Raw genomic sequence first — 22,786 nt, 5'->3', positions numbered from 1 at the left:
AAAGCTTCTCCAAAAGCTCAAAAATCTTCTCCTTAAAGCTCATAGAGATTTTCCTAGAAGCTTGAAAAGCTTCTACTAGAAACCAGACGCTCGAAAAGCTTCTCCCAGCTACTAGAAAAAGCTTCTCCCAGGAGCATAAAATGCTTCTCCTAAAAGCTCATAAAGCTTTTCCTAGAAGGTTCAGGGAGAAGCTCTCCGACGTTTTGATGAAGATGCTCGGAAATCTTTTTCCAGAAGCTCGACAACCCTGAAGCTTGAAAAGTTTTTCTCCCAGCAACAAGGAAAACTTCTCTAGAAAGCTCGAAAAGCTTTTCCCAGAAGCTGGGAAGCTTCTCTCAGAAAGTGGGATTTTTTTTCAAAGATACTCGAAAAGCTTTTCACAGATGCTCAAAAAGCATTTACCAGAAGCTTTTCGAGAAGCTACTTCCTGAAGCTCAAAATGCTTTTTACAGATTTTCGAAAAGCTTCTCCCAGAACTTCGAAAAGCTTCTACAGAATCTCGAAAAAGTCTCTTCCGGAGGCTCGAAAAGCATCACTTAAGAGTTTGAAAATCCTCTCTAGGAAGCTCGGAAAGCTTCTTGCAGAAACTCGAAATATTTGCCAGAAGCATAAAAAGCTTTTCCCAGAAGCGTCAAAAGCTTCTCCCAGAGTCTCGAAAGCCTTTCGAGGTTCTGTGAAAAGCTTTTCAGAGAAGCCTGAAAAGCTACTCACAGAACCTCGAAAAGTTAGTTTCGGAAAATCAAAAAGATTTTCCTTGCAGCTCGAAAAGCTTTCCGTAGATAGTCGAAAAACTTGTCCTAGCTCGGAAAGCTTCCCACAGGAGCTTTAAAAGCCCCTCTAAGAAGCTTCTTTACCAGAAGCATAAAAATCTTCTCAAAGAGGCTCATAAAACTTCTTGAACATTTCACAGAAGAATGAACAACTTCCCACAGGAACTCAAAAACCTGCTTCCTGATGCTCGAAAAACTTTTCATAGAATTCTGAAAAGCTTTTCCCAGAACCTCCAAAAGCAAGTTCCGGAAGCCCGAAAAGCTTCTCTCAGAAGCTCGAAAACCTTTTCCCAGAAGCCCGAAAAGCTTCTTTCAAAAGCTTCTCCCAGAAGCTAGAAATGCTTCTCCCAGAAGCTTGATATGCTTCTCCCTGAAGCTCGAAAAGCTTCTCCCAGAAGCTACTAGAAGCTTAAAAACTTCTCCCAGAAAGTCGAAAAGTTTCTCCCAGGAACATCAACAGCTTTTCCAAAGGCTTGAAATGCTTCTTAAAGATGTTCAAAAAGCTTTTCACTGAATATCCAAAAGCTGCCCTCTGAACCTGAACATGAAAAACTTCTCTCAAAAGCTCGAAAATCTTCTCTTCTCATAAAGATTCTCACAGAACCCCGAACAGCTTCTTTTTGAAGCTCGAAGAGCTTCTCTTTGAAGCTCAAAAATCTTCTCTTTGAAGCTCAAAAAGCTTCTCTTTGAAGCTCAAAAAGCTTCTCTTTGAAGCTCGAAAAGCTTCTCTTTGAAGCTCGAAAAGCTTCTCTTTGAAGCTCAAAGAGCTTCTCTTTGAAGCTCAAAGAGCTTCTCTTTGAAGCTCAAAGAGCTTCTCTTTGAAGCTCAAAGAGCTTCTCTTTGAAGCTCAAAGAGCTTCTCTTTGAAGCTCAAAGAGCTTCTCTTTGAAGCTCAAAGAGCTTCTCTTTGAAGCTCAAAGAGCTTCTCTTGAAGCTCAAAGAGCTCTTTGAAGCTTCAAAGAGCTTCTTTGAGCTCAAGAGAAGCCTTTGAGCTCAAAGCTCTTGAGCTCAAAGAGCCTCTCTTTGAAGCTCAAAGAGCCTCTCTTTGAAGCTCAAAGAGCCTCTCTTTGAAGCTCAAAGAGCTTCTCTTTGAAGCTCAAAGAGCTTCTCTTTGAAGCTCAAAGAGCTTCTCCCTGAAGCTCAAAGAGCTTCTCCCTGAAGCTCAAAGAGCTTCTCCCTGAAGCTCAAAGAGCTTCTCCCTGAAGCTCAAAGAGCTTCTCCCTGAAGCTCAAAGAGCTTCTCCCTGAAGCTCAAAGAGCTTCTCCCTGAAGCTCAAAGAGCTTCTCCCTGAAGCTCAAAGAGCTTCCTGAAGCCCAAAAAGCTTCTTCCTGAAGCCCAAAGAGCTTCTTCCTGAAGCTCAAAGAGCTTCTCCTGAAGCTCAAGAGCTTCCTGAAGCTCAAAGAGCTTCTCCTGAAGCTCAAGAGCTTCTCCTGAAGCTCAAAGAGCTTCTCCCTGAAGCTCAAAGAGCTTCTCCCTGAAGCTCAAAGAGCTTCTCCCTGAAGCTCAAAGAGCTTCTCCCTGAAGCTCAATAAGCTTCTCAGACCTTCGAAAAGCCTCTCAAGAATCTCGAAAAAATATTTTTCCGGAAACTCGAAAAGCTTCTCTAAAAAATTTGAAAAGTTTCTCCCAGAAGCTCGAGAAGCTTTTCTCAGAAGCTCGAAATATTTCCCTCCCAAAAGCACAAATTTTGCTCTCAGTAGCTCGAAAAGCTACTTATGCCCAAGGAAGTCGAGACAATTTCCAATACAAAAATTGCCTGGACCGGCACCGGGAATCGAACCCAGCCACCCTCAGCATGGTCTTGCTTTATAGCCGAGCATCTTACCGCTAGGCTAAGCTTCTCACAGAACCTCGAAAAGCTTGTTCCAGAAGCTCAGAAAACATTTAACTTGCAGCTCGAAAAGCTCCTCACAGAACCCCAAAAAGTATCTAAAAAGCTTCTCTACCAAAAGCTTAAAAAGCTTCTCAAAGAGGCTTGAAAAATTCTCGAAGATGCTCGAAAAGCTTTTTACAGAAGCATGAAAGTTTCAACCAGAAGCTTAAATATCTCCTTCTTCCAGCAGCTCGGAAAGCCTTTCACCAGAAGCTCGATGTGCTTTTCCCAGAAGCTCGAAAAGTTTCTCTCCCAGAAGCATGGAAAACTTTTCTCAAGAGCCAGAAGCTTGAGATGCTTCTCCTGTAAACTTGAAAAGTTCTCCTGGAAGAAGTAGCTGTAATAGCTGCTCTAAGCTTGTGAAAGCCGCACGAACAAAATTCATAAAACTTCTTTTTTGAATTTTCATCCCCGATTTCCTTTTTTACAAGTTGAAAACCTTGTCCCGGGAGCTCAAAAAGCAACTCGAGAAGCTTCTTGAAGATGCCGGAGAAACTTTCCACAGAAGCCTGAAAAGCTTCTCCCAGAACCTTGAAAGTTAGTCCCGAGAGTTCAAAAAGTTTTCTCCGCAGCTCGAGATGCTTATCCTACTTGTCATAAGACGAGTTTGCACAATCCCATTGAATTCCACCACTTAATTGTATCTTGACAGATAAGTATTTCGACCTCAACAGTAAGGCCGTCTTTAGTGTCTCGTACTTGACTCGACTTATCCTAGTTTACAAGATTTTTCCCAGAAGCTCGAAAATCTTCTCCCAGATGCGCAAAAGCTTCTCCCTAATGTTCGAAAATCTTCTCCTAGAGGACCAGGCACCAAAAGCGTCTCTAAGCAGCTGCTCCCGAAAGCTCAAAAAGCTCAAAAATCTTTTCAAAGTTTGCTCGGCACACTTCTTCCAGAAGTTCGAAAAGCTGCTTCCAAAAGTCCGAAAAGCCGCTTCCAGAAGCTCGAAAAGTTTCTTCTAGAAGCTTGAAAAGCTTCTTCCAGAAGCTAGATAAGCTTCTCCCAGTAGCTTCTTCCAGAAAGCCAAGAGCTTTTCCCAAATTTTCGAAAATCTTCTACTAGGAGATCGAATAGCTCCTTTCATAAACGCACCAAAAGCTTATCTTAACTGCTCCCATAAAAGCACCAAAAGCTTATCTTAGCAACTGCTCCCACAAGCTCGAAAAGCTCTCTCAGAAGCTCGAAAAGCGTCTTTCTGTAGCTCAAAAAGCTTCTTCCAAAAGCATGAAAAGCTGCTTCTAGAAATTCGAAAAGCTTCTTCCTGAAGTTTGAGGAGCCTTTTCGCTATCTTGCAAAGCTTCTCCCAGATACTCGAAAAGCTTTTCCCAGATACTCGAAAAGTTTCTCCCAGAAGCTCGAAAACTTCTTCCATAAGCTCGAAAAGCTTCTCCCAGAGACTCGAAAATTTTCCTCCAGACTAGAAGCTTCCAGATGCTCGAAAAGCTGCTCCCAGGAGCTCGTAAAATTCCTCCTAGAAGCCGGAAAATGCGAAAAACACGAAAAGCTCCTTCCAGAAGCTATGAATGCTTCTTCCAGAAGCTTGAAAAGCTTGTCCCAGAAGCTCGATAAGCGTTTCCCAGAAGCTCGAAAAGTTTATCTCCCAGAAGCATTAAAAGTTTTTCTCAGAACTTCTGAGGATCTGAGTCAGAAGTCAGAAGCTTGAGAAGATTGTGCATCGTGGTGGAGCCCTTGGTTGGACCGCGCTCCTTTCCATACCGGTGTTGAACTTAATTCAAAATTTGAAAAAACACCTTAAGGCCGATACAAATATTTAAAAACAATTATGTTTTATGTTTTGTATCCCCTATTTCGTTAGGCATCATTTTTCAACAAGTTGTCTAGCCTATTTCGAAAATAAAACAAAATTTGCTTCAAATATGACTTAACCTTTTGTCTGTGCTCTGGGGTCAATATGACCCCAGGCCACTTTGAGTGGCTGCCATTTTTTCAGTTTTCAACCGATTCTCCTAATTTTTGGTAGTTTGGTAAAACTCGCCGAGATCTGTCTCCTAGGTGGAAATACGTTTGAAAAATCTTAAAAATATGCGCTACAGTGTGCTTTAAAAAAAAAATACGTTGTCTGTGCTCTGGGGTCAAATTGACCCCAAATTGAAATTTCTATAACTTTTTTAATGTTTGGTCAATTTTGGATTTTTGGGGCTGTTTCGAAAGATAATTTAATCATATTTCAGGTCGTTACCAAAGATTGACTATAGGTGGGCGGGTATATCGCGGGGAGGGGTTTTCGTAAAAAAGGGTACAAAAACAGTGATTTTGCATGCTTATTTTACTCATATATGAAAATCCTACCCATTTTGAATTGCACCTTTTCAAAAAGGTTATGCAGGAAGGCGTGTGCTTTGACATGTAGCATTGATTAGTTTAGAGCTTGGTCGCTAGGTTGCGGTATATTTGAATTCATTATTTTAGACTACTCAAATAATTCCGATATATGGAATTTTCCGCATTGTAAATATTCTTATCGCACATATTTGAAATTTGTAAAGATGACGTCTTTAACAATGTTCGTCTGGTGGGAATGGACTGTCATGTGACGGAATAAATAATTAGGAAACCTACAAATAGGCGGCGCTAGTGTACTTGCAATATTCTTGCATGTTTGAAATATTGCTTTAGCCTGAGATCCCTCATGCCTACACCCAAGTTGTATTCGGCAACATTGTTCAGGATGTCCAGGATTAAAAAGCGGTGCTCAATATAATGAGCACTTCTTCCAAGATGCGACGCTAGTGAGCTGTTATATTTGAGTATATGGTTCCATGTGAGATATGATGTATTTTGGTTTGTAGCATTTTTGGCAAACATGAATATTGTGGTAGAGTTCATCAAAAGCTTTCTTTGTATTCAACCTGCTCCAGCGATGCTGCAAATAATAGAATGTGTCCACAGAATATGTTTTAGGTCATCCAAGAAAACCCTGGAATTAAGGCCTTTGGGTCTACATGCGTAACCAAAGATCAACCAATTTGCCGCCTATTTGTGAAATTCCCAATTATTACTTCCGTCACAAGACAGTCCATTCCCACTAGACGATCTTTGATCAAGACGGCATTTTAACAAGTTTTAAATTTGTGCGATAAGAATATTTACACTGAGGAGAATTCTATATATCGGAATATCTTGAGTACTCTAAAATAATGAATTCAAATATACCACCACCTGGCGGCCAAGTTCTAAACTTATCAACGCCTCTTGCCAAAGCACACGCCTTCCTGCATAACCTTTTTGAAAAGGAGCAGTTCAAAATGGGTAGGATTTGCGGATATAAATAAAATAATCATGAAAAATCACTGTTTTTGTACCCTTGTTCACTAAAACCCCTCCCCACGATGTACCCGCCCACCAATAGTCAATCTTTGGTTACGACCTGAAAGATGATTAAATTATCTTTTAAAACAGCCCCAAAAATCCAAAAGGGGCCAAACATTAAAAAAGTTATAGCAATTTCGATTTAGGGTCAATTTTTTGAGCACAGACAGAAGGTTCAACAGTATTATACATTTGGTTAATTAGATATTTTTGTTATCATAACTATGTCCAATTCTAATTCCAGCAAACTTGATATTGTCCAAGGTGATTTGAAGTCCACTCTAATTAAAACTGCGTTAGCCTCCAAGCAATGTTGATAAAAAATTTCTGAATGAAAATCAGCAGTTATTGCCCTCGGAACAGTTCTGACACTTTGACGTTCATTTTGGCCAATATGCAATGCATATGCCGTCGACGTCGGCTGCCGTCCCGCACCCAAATCCATGTCGGAAATTGAATGAAGATAATATTTCCGATGCAATGATGATTCAATTTCAGTTGGAAGCACCAACCAAGCGATACGGACGGAACCCATTTCCAGCTCTGAGGATGCGGACTCCAAACCACAATTTTCATTCCATTATACGGGTTTTGGTAAATTGATGAAGTTGTGGCAGTAGGTATTAGATTTATCAGATGATCTGTGCTATGCGGTGGCAGTAATTGTGGCGGAAACAAAATGATTTCAGAGCAGAGCTTTTCAATTACATTCATTGTAGCTAGTAATTATGTACCTATGTTTGGAAATTATTTTACCTTGTCCAATATTACACACTCGTCTTCTGTAGATATTGAAAAAATAAGGCACATAAACTTTTTTTTAAACCTCGAACATTACTAATCAAACTTTCAGTATTCAACAAAAAGCGATTGAGACAAGTAAACACATTTTGTTCAAATATTTATCCAATCATACCCAGTTTTATGTCGAAATTAAATTACCAAAACTCATAGCCTCATCGTTGTCGCTGCCAACGTTCAAATCTTGTTGGCATCACATTACCAATAGTCAGGAGTAATTTCTGATTTCAAATAGCAAAATGAAATCCACCATTTAGTTACCATTTTATTCGGAAGTAACAATTGAAATTAAAACATAACAATTTAGTTTAAGTTCGATTCGAGACATAAAACTTATTCTTGATAATAGGCAAGCATCAAACCAATGTCACTTTAATTTACAATTCATTAGTTAGAATATTTCATAAAAACATCCTGCCACTCCCAATTTCTACGATTGAAATTTATTTAATGGTGTGCAAAATGGAAAACTACTTTCCATGTCGGCTAAGCGTCAATATCAGTGCAGCCCACTAATTCGGATTGAATCAAAACAACGATGCACTCACAATTGACTGCTGAAATACAAAAAAAAACTGCAGCAGAAAAACATTCCAAATAGCTTCCATAGCAAAGTGCGATGCGCGAATTTTCATTTCCATGCTGACCGGGTTTTATTTATTTATTTATTTTTTACCCTTCAAAGCAGCACTCTGAGCGGGGTTTAGGGTCCGGTGCGGTGACACCACCAGGTAGGGGTCAATACCAATAAGCTGTTGCGTCCGTAACAAAAATCATCGATTTCGCCACCAACGGACCTGAAATAGCCCCGCGGGATAGTTTGGGGTAGAGATGGCGGAAAACTCGAGTGTTGGGAAATTACTCGAAACCAATTTTAAGCCGGTCGTTCGGTCGGTTAGTTGGGGATTGTTGGTGGGTGCAGTTGGCTGGGGAGGAAGAATGGTCCAATACGCATCCGTCGGATCTATTTGATCACCCACCATGCGGCTCCATAATATCCAATCGATCGTTGGGATCTTCTTCAGTGGGAAAGTCAAAATATTTCATAATATTTAACCAGCATTATTTCGTTCGTCCCAAGCCGACCCGGATCGGCACAGCCCACTTTCCCCAATTTTCCATTGGTCGTCATCGTCGCATGGGTATTTATTGTCCGCGGTCATCATCTGACATGGGAATCTAGGTGGAAATAGTTGCCGGTGAATGTTGGCAAATGGAGCTTTTGCATTTGGCAATCGCTTTCGACAATTTGAATTTTTGATGGTGCGTTAAGCCTATAACGCGTAATCTAAATATTATCTGATATCGGGTTCTGGATGCAGTAGTGTGGAAATCTGTTGATTCAATGGTGAGCTTGTTTGTGCATCCGGTGATAGGTTTTATTCGCGGAGTTGGATTGGATTCTTGGGCTGATGTTGGATTAAGTGAAAAGGGGATTATTTAAACGTGGTGAGGCTTCGGCCAAAATATTTCGTATATTAATAATAACGTTTATCACAGCTCTGAGGAAATTCAAATAAGAAAGTTTGGAAACAACAACCAAGCTTTCGTAGTGTTGAAAAATATTTTCTTATTCGAAATATGAGTTTCTAGAAGTCTGATTTTATTTTCACTACTTTTATGGAATCGAATATTCTACTTCACAGTTTTTTACTCATATAAACATTGTAATGAATGAAATAAAGATCAATTATCAGCGTCAATTGCATTGAGGGTAGAGCCTAGTGGGATCTGCATCCAAACATCCACAACGTCACATGCAACCCATTTCTAGTCATTCAATTTAAGTAGCAGTAGTAGCGCTTTAAGCTCTCTTTCTCTCAACGTAAACCGAGACGAAAACTTAAGTAGAACTATATTATATTATACTTAGAAGCAAGCGAATGAACAACATATCATACAAGACAATATTAAAATTAATTCTTAAGTTCAAATTAAATCTAGACGGAGATGATTATAAAATTACGCACTTAGCACATCTAATACTAACTTTCAATTCCCCCGTAGTAGGTACTTCTCCAGCTAGTAGCAGTTCATCGTCTGGTCTAGCAATCAAGCTAACAAGCCCAATCTCCAAACTTTCTCCAAAAACAACTTTCAATAGCTCCAGAAAACGCTTTCAAATCTCTCGCAAATTAGCCACAACTGGTGCATTTAGCTGAACGCAATCGAGAGGTAGGTACATATGTCAGGAAGTGACCACCACCGCCAGCAATTTACTAGAGGTAATAGTTTTACGAAACTTCTCAATTGGTTCCATACCACTCATCACCACACTCTCGGTACGAAAGTTACGACGATGGACGAAACTATGCAGAGCTGCTGCCAAAACCCAGCGTTATGACACGATCCTCTTCATCGTCCAAGTTGCTGGTGATGGAACTCTGTCTGCATGCATGCACTCACTCACTCACATTCAACACACTCAACAGTCAGTCAGTTCTGTGCTGATTACATCCGCCTCCCACCCCTAAGGAGTATCCGAAAAACTGCATATCAAGTGATCACGCAAACAAAAGTTTTCCCCTCGTCCCAACCCTCGGAAAAAAAACTTACCATTCACAACGCTGTTGTTTTCTTGTTGCCCTCCCCACCGAAAAGTAAATTCTTCTACCATCAGATGTATGATGTCCAAATTATTAAATTGTTACAAAATGGCCCTGGCACGGATTGCCTTCACATCACCCCGTCCCTCCAGGAGCATATTACCAACTGCCTTCCGCCCTGCCCCAGAAAGCTCTCGACCCGAGTCAAAGTTTGAGGTACACTCCTCTGAAAGTGCGGCACCCAACACGGCGCGGACCGGAGCAACCCAAAAATGTTTTCGAGTGCGCTTTACATAAATCAAAGCTTGTTGTTTGCTTCCCCGGCAGAGTCTGGGCCCGGGGGCAGTGCCCTGTTTGCGTTTGAACGGAACCGGCTGCTGCTGGCCGGTTCGGGTCGTCCCTGGACTCCGTGGAAGGGGGCACTTTGAAGGACTTGAAAGGACAGGCGGGCTTGTCCGGTAGATTATGATAAAATTTCTACATTAACAGCTTTCGACCGTACCAGCGCCAGTAATGCTGCGGACTGGTTCCTCTCTAAGCTGTTGTAAAATTACAAAATTCAATTATCACACTCTCATCTTGGATTGGGGTTCGAAAAACAGAAAGGGGTAACCAGATTGTTCGATAGGTAGGGCAGATGCGTGCATAGGTAGGGTTTGTGTCTCACAACTTGAAAATTGGAAATTCTATCCGGATACTCAAAAAATTTACACAAATATTTTATGAAAGCTGAGATGCGTTGCCACGAAACTTTAAATTGATCTTCCAGAAACAATGAAGAAATCTTATGAAAATATAAATAAAGCACAGTTTTGGATAGCTACCACAACAGAGTTGGAAAGCTTCCACAAGAAGCTTAGAAAGCTCTCACAAGAATCTTGGAAAAGCTTCCATCAAAAGCGTGAAAAGCTTCCACAAGAAGCTTTCGCATGAAGCTTGAAAGCTCCCACAAGAATCTTGGAAAAGCTTCGACAAAATGCATTAAAAGCTTCCACAAGAAGCTTCCGCACGAAGCTTGAAAGCTTCCAAAAGAAACTTGGAGAAGCTTTCACAAGAAGCTTGGAAAAGCTTCCACAAGAAGCTTGGAAAAACTTCCACAAGAAGGTTGGAAAAGCTTCCACAAGAAGATTGGAAAAGCTTCCACAAGAACCTTAGAAAAGCTTCCACAAGAACCTTGTAAAAGCTTCCACAAGAAGCTTGGAAAAGCTTCCACAAGAAGCTTGGAAAAGCTTCCACAAGAAGCTTGGAAAAGCTTCCACAAGAAGCTTGGAAAAGCTTCCACAAGAAGCTTGGAAAAGCCTCCACAAGAAGCTTGGAAAAGCTTCCACAAGAAGCTTGGAAAAGCTTCCACAAGAAGCTTGGAAAAGCTTCCACAAGAAGCTTGGAAAAGCTTCCACAAGAAGCTTGGAAAAGCTTCCACAAGAAGCTTGGAAAAGCTTCCACAAGAAGCTTGGAAAAGCTTCCACAAGAAGCTTGGAAAAGCTTCCACAAGAAGCTTGGAAAAGCTTCCACAAGAAGCTTGGAAAAGCTTCCACAAGAAGCTTGGAAAAGCTTCCACAAGAAGCTTGGAAAAGCTTCCACAAGAAGAAGCCCTTAGCTTGGAAAAGCTTCCACAAGAAGCTTGGAAAGCTTCCACAAGAAGCTTGGAAAAGCTTCACAAGAAGCTTGGAAAGCTTCCACAAGAAGCTTGGAAAAGCTTCCACAAGAAGCTTGAAAAGCTTCACAAGAACTTGGAAAAGCTTCCAGAAAAAGTTTGGAAGAGCTTCAACAAGAAGCTGGGAAAAGCTTCCACAAGATGCTTGAAAAGCTTCCACAAGAAGCTTGGAAAGCTTCCACAAGAAGCTTGGAAAGCCCACAAGAAGCTTGGAAAAGCTTCCACAAGAGCTTGGAAAGCTTCCACAAGAAGCTTGGAAAAGCTTCCACAAGAAGCTTGGAAAAGCTTCCACAAGAAGCTTTGGAAAAGCTTCCACAAGAAGCTTGGAAAGCTTCCACAAGAAGCTTCTGGAAAAGCTCCCACAAGCTTGGAAGCCAGAGCTTGGAAAAGCTTCCACAAGAAGCTTCCTGGAAGAAAGCTTCCACAAGAAGCTTGGAAAGCTCCACAAGAAGCTTGGAAAGCTTCCACAAGAAGCTTGGAAAAGCTTCCACAAGAAGCTTGGAAAGCTTCCACAAGAAGCTTGGAAAAGCCCACAAGAAGCTTGGAAAAGCTTCCACAAGAAGCTTGGAAAAGCTTCCACAAGAAGCTTGGAAAAGCTTCCACAAGAAGCTTGGAAAGCCCACAAGAAGCTTGGAAAAGCTTCCACAAGAAGCTTGGAAAAGCTCCACAAGAAGCTTGGAAAAGCTCCACAAGAAGCTTGGAAAAGCCCACAAGAAGCTTGGAAAGCTTCCACAAGAAGCTTGGAAAAGCCCACAAGAAGCTTGGAAAAGCTTCCACAAGAAGCTTGGAAAGCTTCCACAAGAAGTTTGAAAAAGCTTCCACATAAAATTAGGAAAGCTTCCACATAAAATTAGGAAAGCTTCCACAAGAAGCTTGGAAAAGCTTCCACAAGGAGCTTGGAAAAGCTTCCACAAGAAGCTTGAAAAAGCTTCCACAAGAAGCATGGAAAAGCTTCCACAAGAAGCTTGGAAAAGCTTCCACAAGAAGCTTGGAAAAGCTTCCACAAGAAGCTTGGAAAAGCTTCCACAAGAAGCTTGGAAAAGCTTCCACAAGAAGCTTGGAAAAGCTTCCACAAGAAGCTTGGAAAAGCTTCCACAAGAAGCTTGGAAAAGCTTCCACAAGAAGCTTGGAAAAGCTTCCACAAGAAGCTTGGAAAGCTTCTACAAAAAGTTTCTGGAAAAGCTTCCCACAAGAAGCTTCAAGCCCACAAGAAGCTTGGAAAAGCTTCCACAAGAAGCTTGGAAAAGCTCCACAAGAAGCTTGGAAAGCTCCACAAGAAGCTTGGAAAAGCTTCCCACAAGAAGTTTGGAAAGCTTCCACAAGAAGCTCTGGAAAGCTTCCACAAGAAGCTTGGAAAGCTTCCACAAGAAGCTTGGAAAGCTTCCACAAGAGTTTGGAAAAGCTCCACAAGAAGCTTGGAAAGCTTCCACAAGAAGCTTGGAAAAGCTTCCACAAGAAGCTTGGAAAGCTTCCACAAGAGCTTGGAAAAGCTTCCAAGAAGCTGGAAAAGCTTCCACAAGAAGCTTCTGGAAAGCTTCCACAAGAGCTTGGAAAAGCTTCCCACAAGAAGCTTGGAAAAGCTTCCACAAGAGCTTGGAAAAAGCTTCCACAAGAAGCTTGGAAAAGCTCCACAAGAAGCTTTGGAAAGCTTCCACGAGAAGCTTGAAAAAGCTTCCACGAGAAGCTTGAAAAAGCTTCCACGAGAAGCTTGGAAAGCTTCCACAAGAAGCTTTGAAAAGCTTCCACAAGAAGCTGGAAAGCTTCCACGAGAAGCGGGGAAAAGCTTCCACAAGAAGCTTGGAAAAGCTTCCACAAGAAGCTTGGAAATGCTTCCACAAAAAGCTTGGAAAAGCCCACAAGAAGCTTGGAAAGTTTCCACAAGAAGCTTGGAAAGCTTCCACAAGAAGCTTGGAAAGCTTCCACAAGAAGCTTGGAAAAGCTTCCACAAGAAGCTTGGAAAAGCTTCCACAAGAAGCTTGGAAAAGCTTCCACAAGAAGCTTGGAAAAGCTTCCACAAGAAGCTTGGAAAAGCTTCCACAAGAAGCTTGGAAAAGCTTCCACAAGAAGCTTGGAAAAGCTTCCACAAGAAGCTTGGAAAAGCTTCCACAAGAAGCTTGGAAAGCTTCCACAAGAAGCTTGGAAAAGCTTCCACAAGAAGCTTGGAAAAGCTTCCAAGAAGCTTGGAAAAGCTTCCAAAGAAGCTTGGAAAGCTTCCAAAGAAGCTTGGAAAGCTTCCACAAGAAGCTTGGAAAGCTTCCACAAGAAGCTTGGAAAGCTTCCACAAGAAGCTTGGAAAAGCTCCACAAGAGTTTGGAAAGCTTCTACAAGAAGCTTGAAAAGCTTCCACAAGAAGCTTGGAAAGCTTCCACAAGAAGCTTGGAAAGCTTCCACAAGAAGCTTGGAAAGCTTACACAAGAAGCTTGGAAAGCTTACACAAGAAGCTTGGAAAGCTTCCACAAGAAGCTTGGAAAGCTCCACACAGCTTGAAAGCCCACAAGAAGCTTCTTCTTGGAAAGCCCACAAGAAGCTTAAGCTCCACAAGAGCTTGAAAGCTTCCACAAGAAGCTTTTGGTGCTTCCACAAGAAGCTTGGAAAGCTTCCACAAGAGCTTGGAAAGCTCCACAAGAAGCTTGGAAAGCTTCCACAAGAAGCTTGGAAAGCTTCCACAAGAAGCTTGGAAATCTTCCACAAGAAGCTTGAAAGCTTCCACACGAAGCTTGGAAAAGCTTCCACAAGAAGCTTGGAAAAGCTTCCACAAGAAGCTTGGAAAGCTTCTACAAGAAGCTTGAAAAGCTTCCACAAGAAGCTTGGAAAGCTTCCACAAGAAGCTTGGAAAGCTTCCACAAGAAGCTTGGAAAGCTTCCACAAGAAGCTTGGAAAAGCTTCCACAAGAAGCTTGGAAAAGCTTCCACAAGAAGCTTGGAAAAGCTTCCACAAGAAGCTTGGAAAAGCTTCCACAAGAAGCTTGGAAAAGCTTCAACAAGAAGCTTGGAAAGCTTCCACAAGAAGCTTGGAAAGCTTCCCACAAGAAGCTTGGAAAGCTTCCACAAAAAGCTGGAAAAGCTTCCACGAGAAGCTTGGAAAAGCTTCCACAGAAGCTTGCAAAATCTTCCACGAGAAGCTTGGAAAAGCTTCCACAAGAAGCTTGGAAAAGCTTCCACAAGAAGCTTGGAAAAGCTTCCACGAAAAGCTTAGAAAAGCTTCCACAAGAAGCTTGGAAAGCTTCTACAAGAAGCTTTAAAGCTTCCACAAGAAGCTTGGAAAGCTTCCACTAGAAGCATGGAAAAGCTTCCACATCAAGCTTGAAAAGCTTCCATAAGAAGCTTGGAAGAGCTTCAACAAGAAGCTTGGAAAAGCTTCCACAAGAAGCTTGGAAAGCTTCCACAAGAAGCTTGGAAAGCTTCCACAAGAAGCTTGGAAAGCTTCCAAAAGAAGCTTGGAAAGCTTCCACAAGAAGCTTGGAAAGCTTCCAAAAGAAGCTTGGAAAGCTTCCACAAGAAGCTTGGAAAGCTTCCACAAGAAGCTTGGAAAGCTTCCACAAGAAGCTTGGAAAGCTTCCACAAGAAGCTTGGAAAGCTTCCACAAGAAGCTTGGAAAGCTTCCACAAGAAGTTTGGAAAGCTTCCACAAGTTTGAAAGCCCACAAGAAGCTGAAAGCTTCCACAAGAAGCTTGGAAAGCTTCCACAAGAAGTTTGGAAAGCTTCCACAAGAAGCTTGGAAAGCTTCCACAAGAAGCTTGGAAAGCTTCCACAAGAAGCTTGGAAAGCTTCCACAAGAAGCTTGGAAAGCTTCCACAAGAAGCTTGGAAAGCTTCCACAAGAAGATTGGAAAGCTTCCACAAGAAGCTTGGAAAGCTTCCTCAAGGAGCTTGGAAAGCTTCCTCAAGGAGCTTAGAAAGCTTCCACAAGAAGCTTGGAAAGCTTTCACAAGAAGCTTGCAAAGCTTCCCTAAGAAGCTTGCAAAGCTTCCCTAAGAAGCTTGCAAAGCTTCCCTAAGAAGCTTGCAAAGCTTCCCTAAGAAGCTTGCAAAGCTTCCCTAAGAAGCTTGCAAAGCTTCCCTAAGAAGCTTGCAAAGCTTCCACAAGAAGCTTGCAAAGCTTCCCTAAGAAGCTTGGAAAGCCCACAGAAGCTTGCAAAGCTTCCACAAGAAGCTTGCAAAGCTTCCACAAGAAGCTTGCAAAAGCTTCCACAAGAAGCTTGCAAAAGCTTCCACAAGAAGCTTGCAAAAGCTTCCACAAGAAGCTTGCAAAAGCTTCCACAAGAAGCTTGCAAAAGCTTCCACAAGAAGCTTGCAAAAGCTTCCACAAGAAGCTTGCAAAAGCTTCCACAAGAAGCTTCTGGAAAGCTCCACAAGAAGCTTGGAAAAGCTCTACAAGAAGTTTGGAAAAGCTTCCACAAGAAGCTTGGAAAAGCTTCCACAAGAAGCTTGGAAAAGCTCACAAGAAGCTTGGAAAAGCTTCCACAAGAAGCTTGGAAAGCCCACAAGAAGCTTGGTGCTTCCACAAGAAGCTTGGAAAGCTTCCCACAAGAAGCTTGGAAAAGCTTCCACAAGAAGCTTGAAAAGCCCACAAGAAGCTTGGAAAGCTTCCACAAGAGAAGAAAAGCTTCCACAAGAAGCTTGGAAAAGCTTCCACAAGAGTTTGGAAAGCTTCCACAAGAAGCTTGGAAAGCTTCCAAAGAAGCTTGGAAAAGCTTCCAAAGAAGCTTGGAAAAGCTTCCAAAGAAGCTTGGAAAAGCTTCCAAAGAAGCTTGGAAAAGCTTCCAAAGAAGCTTGGAAAAGCTTCCAAAGAAGCTTGGAAAAGCTTCCAAAGAAGCTTGGAAAAGCTTCCAAAGAAGCTTGGAAAAGCTTCCAAAGAAGCTTGGAAAGCCCATAAGAAGCTTCTGGAAGAAAGCCCACAAGAAGCTTGGAAAAGCTTCCACAAGAAGCTTGAAAGCTTCCACAAGAAGCCAAAGCTTCCACAAGAAGTTTGGAAGCCCACAAAAGAAGCTTCCACAAGAAGTTTGGAAAGCTTCCACAAGAAGCTTGGAAAGCTCCACAGAAGCTTGGAAAGCTTCCACAAGAAGCTTGGAAAGCTTCCACAAGAAGCTTGGAAAGCTTCCACAAGAAGTTTGGTGCTCCACAAGAAGCTTGGAAAGCTTCCACAAGAAGCTTGGAAAGCTTCCACAAGAAGCTTGGAAAGCTTCCACACGAAGCTTGGAAAGCTTCCACAAGAAGCTTGGAAAAGCATCCACACGAAGCTTGGAAAGCTTCCACACGAAGCTTGGAAAGTTTTCACAAGAAGCTTGGAAAGCTTCCAAGAAGCTTGGAAAGCTTCCACAAGAGCTTGGCCGCTTCCCAAGAGTTTGAAAGCCCACAAGAAGTTTGGAAAAGCTTCCACAAGAAGCTTGGAAAAGCTTCCACAAGAAGCTGGAAAAGCCCCACAAGAAGCTTGGAAAAGCTTCCACAAGAAGCTTGGAAAGCTTCCACAAGAAGCTTGGAAAAGCTTCCACAAGAAGCTTCTGGAAAAGCTTCCACAAGAAGCTTGGAAAAGCTTCCACAAGAAGCTTGGAAAAGCCCACAAGAAGCTTGGAAAAGCTTCCAAAGAAGCTTGGAAAAGCTTCCAAAGAAGCTTGGAAAAGCTTCCAACGAAGCTTGGAAAAGCTTCCAACGAAGCTTGGAAAAGCTTCCAACGAAGCTTGGAAAAGCTTCCAAAGAAGCTTGGAAAAGCTTCCAACGAAGCTTGGAAAGCCCACAAGAAGCTTGGAAAAGCTCCACAAGAAGCTTGGAAAAGCTCCCACAAGAACCTTGTAAAAGCTTCCACAAGAAGCTTGGAAAGGCTCCCCCAAGAACGTGAGCTAAGCTCTCACACGAAGCGTGGAAAAGCCTCCACAAGAAGCTTGGAAAAGCTTCCACAAGAAGCTTGGAAAAGCTTCCACAAGAAGCTTGGAAAAGCCCACAAGAAGCTTGGAAGCCCACAAGAAGCTTGGTGCTTCCACAAGAAGCTTGGAAAAGCTTCCACAAGAAGCTTGGAAAAGCTTCCACAAGAAGCTTGGAAAAGCTTCCACAAGAAGCTTGGAAAAGCTTCCACAAGAAGCTTGGAAAAGCTTCCACAAGAAGCTTGGAAAAGCTTCCACAAGAAGCTTGGAAAAGCTTCCACAAGAAGCATGGAAAAGCTTCCACATCAAGCTTGAAAAGCTTCCATAAGAAGCTTGGAAGAGCTTCAACAAGAAGCTTGGAAGAGCTTCCACAAGAAGCTTGCAAAAGCTTCCACAAGAAGCTTGGAAAGCTTCCACAAGAAGCTTGGAAAGCTTCCACAAGAAGCTTGGAAAGCTTCCACAAGAAGCTTGGAAAGCTTCCACAAGAAGCTTGGAAAGCTTCCACAAGAAGCTTGGAAAGCTTCCACAAGAAGCTTGGAAAGCTTCCACAAGAAGCTTGGAAAGCTTCCACAAGAAGCTTGGAAAAGCTTCCACAAGAAGCTTGGAAAAGCTTCCACAAGAAGCTTGAAAAAGCTTCCACAAGAAGCATGGAAAAGCTTCCTCGAGAAGCTTGGAAAGCTCCACAAGAGTTTAGAAAGCTCCCACAAGAGCTTGGAAAGCTTCCACAAGAAGCTTGGAAAAGCTTCCACAAGAAGCTTGGAAAGCTTCCACAAGAAGCTTTGGAAAGCTTCCACAAGAAGCTTGGAAAAGCTCCACAAGAAGCTTGGAAAGCCACAAGAAGCTTGGAAAGCTCCACAAGAAGCTTGGAAAAGCTTCCACAAGAAGTTTGGAAAAGCTTCCACAAGAAGCTTGAAAAGCTTCCACAAGAAGCTTGGAAAAGCCCACAAGAAGCTTGGAAAAGCTCCACAAGAAGCTTGGAAAGCTTCCCACAAGAAGCTTGGAAAAGCTCCACAAGAAGCTTGGAAAAGCCCCACAAGAAGCTTGGAAAAGCTTCCACAAGAAGCTTGGAAAAGCCCACAAGAAGCTTGGAAAAGCTTCCACAAGAAGCTTGGAAAGCTTCCAAGAAGCTTGGAAAGCTTCCCACAAGAAGCTTGGAAAGCCTCCACAAGAAGCTTGGAAAAGCCCACAAAGCAAGCTTCCACAAGAAGCTTGGAAAAGCTTCCACAAGAAGCTTGGAAAAGCTTCCACAAGAAGCTTGGAAAAGCTTCCACAAGAAGCTTGGAAAAGCTTCCACAAGAAGCTTGGAAAAGCTTCCACAAGAAGCATGGAAAAGCTTCCACATCAAGCTTGAAAAGCTTCCATAAGAAGCTTGGAAGAGCTTCAACAAGAAGCTTGGAAAAGCTTCCACAAGAAGCTTGGAAAGCTTCCACAAGAAGCTTGGAAAGCTTCCACAAGAAGCTTGGAAAGCTTCCACAAGAAGCTTGGAAAGCTTCCACAAGAAGCTTGGAAAGCTTCCACAAGAAGCTTGGAAAGCTTCCACAAGAAGCTTGGAAAGCTTCCCCAAGAAGCTTGGAAAGCTTCCACAGCTTGGAAAGCTTCCATAAGAAGCTTCTGGAAAGTTTGCACAAGAAGCTTGTAAGCTCCACAAGAAGCTTCTGGAAAGCTTCCACAAGAAGCTTGGAAAGCTTCCACAAGAAGTTTGGAAAGCTCCAAGAAGCTTGGAAAGCTTCCACAAGAAGCTTGGAAAGCCCAAGAAGCTTGGAAAGCTTCCACAAGAAGCTTGGAAAGCTCCACAAGAAGCTTGAAAGCTTCCACAACAAGCTTGGAAAGCTTCCACAACAAGCTTGGAAAGCTTCCACAACAAGCTTGGAAAGCTTCCACAAGAAGCTTGGAAAGCTTCCACAAGAAGCTTGGAAAGCTTCCACAAGAAGCTTGAAAAGCTTCCACAAGAAGCTTCCACAAGAAGCTTGGAAAAGCTTCCACAAGAAGCTTGGGAAAGCTTCCACAAGAAGCTTTGAAAGCCTTCCACAAGAAGCTTGGAAAGCTTCCCACAAGAAGCTTCTGGAAAGCTTCCACAAGAAGCTTGGAAAGCCTCCACAAGAAGCTTGGAAAGCTTCACAAGAAACTTGGACAGCTTCCACAAGAAGCTTCTGGAAAGCTTCCACAGTTTGGAAAGCTCCACAAGAAGTTTGAAAGCTTCCACAAGAAGCTTCCACAAGAAGCTTTGGAAAGCTTCCACAAGAAGCTTGGAAAGCTTCCACAAGAGTTTGGAAAGCTTCCACAAGAAGCTTAAAAAGCTTTCACAAGAAGCTTGGAAAGCTTCACAAGAAACTTGGACAGCTTCCACAAGAAGCTTGAAAGCTTCCACAAGAAGCTTGGAAAGCTTCCCACAAGAAGCTTGGAAAGCTTCCACAAGAAGCTTGGAAAGCTTCCACAAGAAGCTTGGAAAGCTTCCACAAGAAGCTTGAAAAGCTTCCACAAGAAGCTTGGAAAGCTTCCACAAGAAGCTTGGAAAGCTTCCACAAGAAGCTTGGAAAGCTTCCACAAGAAGCTTGGAAAGCTTCCACAAGAAGCTTGGAAAGCTTCCACAAGAAGCTTGGAAAGCTTCCACAAGAAGCTTGGAAAAGCTTCAACACCAAGCTTGGAAAAGCTTCCACAAGAAGCTTGGAAAGCTTCCACAAGAAGCTTGGAAAGCTTCCACAAGAAGCTTGGAAAGCTTCCACAAGAAGCTTGGAAAGCTTCCACAAGAAGCTTGGAAAGCTTCCACAAGAAGCTTGGAAAGCTTCCATAAGAAGCTTGGAAAGCTTCCACAAGAAGCTTGGAAAAGCTTTCCACTTCAACAATCTACATGCTTGGAAAACGCTTCATGTTCTCATGATAAGAGTATCAAGAAATATTAGGAGCGATGATTCCTCTCGATTTTATGTTGTAAAGTTTCCAATACTGGCTACACCCATGTCCGTTTGCAATCTACTTCAAGAGCTTTCTGCCTGCCATCAGAGCATAAGTTCAAATAACAAAGTTTCAACTTACATTATTGAACATCCTGCTGGTCTTGACCCTTCCGAACGAAAATCACCCACTGACATCAAAACAGGACAACATTGCCGGTAAAGCTTCGAACGTAGTGCAGTTGAACAAAAATCTCATTCGAACAAGAACCTAGTGAACAACTGTCACTAACCAACAATCTGCTTACGCTGCATCCTACGACGTAACAGAAAAAGCAGCACAGCATCCGGAACCATGTCGATAAACTCAGCCATCCGGAAACTCTCGGACAGAGGGCGCTCCGCCGATCAAGTTTGCTACTCACGACGGTGCAATGCTCGCCCAGCAGCCATATGGAGCACCCACAGTAGTGTGGGCTGTGTTTGTGATTGCAACCGAGCTGCATTTCGCTGGTCCTGGCCCCAAACTCATGGCTTCGACTGAGTTCTCATGCGGAATGCATTGGCCACTTGTTTGCCATATAATTGATTTATTTATGGCGTTTTCGATCTTGAATAATTAATTTATATTTCGTGCTTTATATTGAAATGCCTTACATGTATTGCGGGTATAAATAGTCAAGGGCTCGTATGCTGAATGTTCCACAAAAAGGAAATGGAAAATCTCAAAATTATTTTTTATTGTTTTCCAAGAAATTAAGTAGAAAGATCTCACTAAAAAGTCCCGCATTGCAATATTTATGAAATATTTTTCAGTCAGTTTGTATTTACTATTGTTTGCGTTCTCATTATTTTCTGAATAAAATAACATTTCTGTGCGCCGTTTTGTAAAGCACGAGTCGACACCTCACAAGATCTACACTTCTTCGCATCCGGTGCTCTAGCTTTCAGTACAGCAGCCGTTTCGACGTGCCTTTCCATCGAGTATTATGTTATAGACTAGTTGCATTATTAATCCCCTCGGGCAGTGTTTTAGCAGCTGATTAAATGTTCCAAAGAAAATAAGAAATTTTCTCCATCAAAACACATATTCAAAACTGACAAACAACAAAATGAACTTATTAAAGCATTCTAAAGTTTGTGGTGATTTTTTGTATAAAATCATCGTGGTATTAAAAAAAATGAAATAAAAAGATATTCTTATTGCTCCTGATTGATTAAAAGCTTTTAAATTATTATAATAAATTGCTTCTAAAATTTGGCAATTGAAAAAGCATATTTCTGTAACTTTTCCCTTATTCCATGAGAAAATTTTCATCCTAGTCATGTGTTATTCAACACTTTTCTCGCCAACACCGTCGATCTCACTTTAGTAGATGGAGCTAAACTTCACAAGTCTCTCGCAAGACGTTTATTGATGACGGTGTGTTTTATATCGCCTTGGCCTGTTTAATCGCAATTCTTGGAGGGTGCAGTTTACGACGGAGAAAACAAACAACGCTTCGTCCGTTGTTCGACAGTAACAACGGTTGAACATACAGAGGAAGATGCTTGCAGTTAGTTCCCGGAGGAAAACGGCTACACTAAAGCATTCAACAGTGAACCAGCTCGGCCCCCGAAGTGTAGTGCTTTGTGGAGTGTTCTTTCGTAAGAACAACATACTTCTTTGGTTGTTTGTATCCACCTAGACAAACCCGAGGGGAATTGGGATAAGACGCCCTTGCAGAATGATGTAACTGTAACAATGTACAGTCTTATTACTTATGTTTAATTTTATTGCATAGTCAGTAAAATAATCTCCAGGTGATATTCAATTCTTGTAATATCAAAAATAATGCATGGATAATTCTTTTGAATTAGAGCATTTCGAAAAATTTAGTACAAAACCGGAAAATGTCGTGTCGAGAAGTTAAAATGAACAAAACATTGTAGATTTTGATTCAAATAAAAAAGCATTCTCTTAATTTTAAAAAATAGTTCTGTCTATATCAGGAACGAGCTCACCACTAACTCATATGCGTTAAATTAGAATAATGCAACTTTTGTTTGTTCAACTATTCTATTAAATTGAACCGTGCTTTCTCAAAACTGAATGTGAAGCATGCATTGATCTATTCCCATCCAAGAAACATCGAGATGAGGGAAAAAACGCCTTGCAAAGTATGCATTCTACAGTATGCGACTTTTTCCCACGACCGTCTTCCAAGACGAAGATGACGACGTACATATCAACCAGGCAGACACTCACACAAACACATACACTCGAATGATAGTGGGGTTCGCAGTTGGATATACTGCTGCTCCACCTACTTGAGTGTGAGGGAATAAATCTCTCAGGACCTACTCCTCAAGTTGATTCAGTCACAACGGGAAGAGTAGGTACGGGTTGATCCGATGCATCTTAACAGTTCAATGCTTCGAAGAAGCAGTAGTGTGGTCGCCCCAACGAGAAACAAACGTGTTGAGGGTGGGTTCTCCTGGGACACATGTGGGTACATGCACAAGTATGTCAACAAAAGCTGATGCTGGGCTGGTGCAGATAGTCGATATGATGAACAGGGTGTGCCAGTGAAATACGGCTTCATGGAAACAGCTGCAAAACAATAGAGTTTATATTTTTAGGTGTGCAGTAGATGAATTACGAATTATTGAAGATGATCCATCGGCGAATGAAGTGAACATTTTCGATTGTTCGTTGTAATCAGTTTCCAGAAGGCAGCCATCCTTTACAGCATCGTTCAAAATGTTATTACAAATGTTTATACTTCATGATTTAAGCTTTCTTGTTGAAGCTTTCTAAAATAAGTTTTCGAAGCACTACACTGTGTGAAACGTTCTTTAAATATCCCCTTGAAAGGAGGCTTCCGAGCCGCTTGAAAGGAGGCTTCCGAGCCGCTTGAAAGAAGGCTTCCGAGCCTCTTGAAAGGAAGCTTCCGAGCCTTTTGAAAGGAGGCTTCCGAGCCTGTTGAAAGGAGGCTTCCGAGCCTCTTGAAAGGAGGCTTGAGCTCTCTTGAAAGGAGGCTTCTGAGCCTTTTGAAAGGAGGCTTGAGCCTCTTGAAAGGAGGC

This window comes from Armigeres subalbatus, chromosome 2 (genome assembly GCF_024139115.2).
Source record: "Armigeres subalbatus isolate Guangzhou_Male chromosome 2, GZ_Asu_2, whole genome shotgun sequence".
Classification (NCBI taxonomy): domain Eukaryota; kingdom Metazoa; phylum Arthropoda; class Insecta; order Diptera; family Culicidae; genus Armigeres; species Armigeres subalbatus.
The sequence above is the reverse complement of the archived record's forward strand: the minus strand, read 5'-3'. Positions refer to the sequence as shown.